Here is a 673-nt window from a genome sequence, read left to right on the forward strand (position 1 = left end):
CTCTGAAATACATTTGCCCTTTTCTAAAATACATTTGAGCTTTTCTGAAATACAATTAGGTTTTTCTGAAATACGTTTGTGCGTCTCTGAAATTCATCTGGCCTTTTCCGAAATAAATTTGTGTTTTTCTGAAATACTGTTGAAAAAGGCGTCGTCTAGGATTAACTACTTCCGGCAAGGAGACATCTACCTCTAGTGTCTAATTGCATGTTCTTTGATATGATACCTATCGACGTGGTTGTTGTCTAAACTGTTGTAAGTTGATAAAAGCGTTGTAAAAAATCGACCAAAATCGCTTAAGGCGATTCCTAAATTTTTGGCTCCTAGAAGCGAAAGTGGAAGCGCCTGCCTTTCAATTCCACATTCGTTTCTTAGCTAAACACTTTACCACAAAAAGCAATTCCAGGGAGTTACGTATGTGGGAAATTAAATTTTCTCCTTTAGATAAATTAAAATTTTATATGTAGCTGTATTAAATTCATGTCATCATGTTTAAATTTTCAGGACGAAACTGTAAATAATGGGTATGTAGTTTGATTGAATAAAAATTTGATATTTTGTTTTTAATATTTACAAATGGAAAACGTGTTAAAACATGAAAACTTTGACAAATCCAAAGATAAGTTTTCATATTATGAAGAGGAATAATTCTTCTGAAATTTAAAACTTTTAT

Source organism: Rhagoletis pomonella, unplaced genomic scaffold, assembly GCF_013731165.1.
Source record: "Rhagoletis pomonella isolate Grant_MI unplaced genomic scaffold, Rhpom_1.0 Rhpom_scaffold_00009, whole genome shotgun sequence".
Classification (NCBI taxonomy): Eukaryota; Metazoa; Arthropoda; class Insecta; order Diptera; family Tephritidae; genus Rhagoletis; species Rhagoletis pomonella.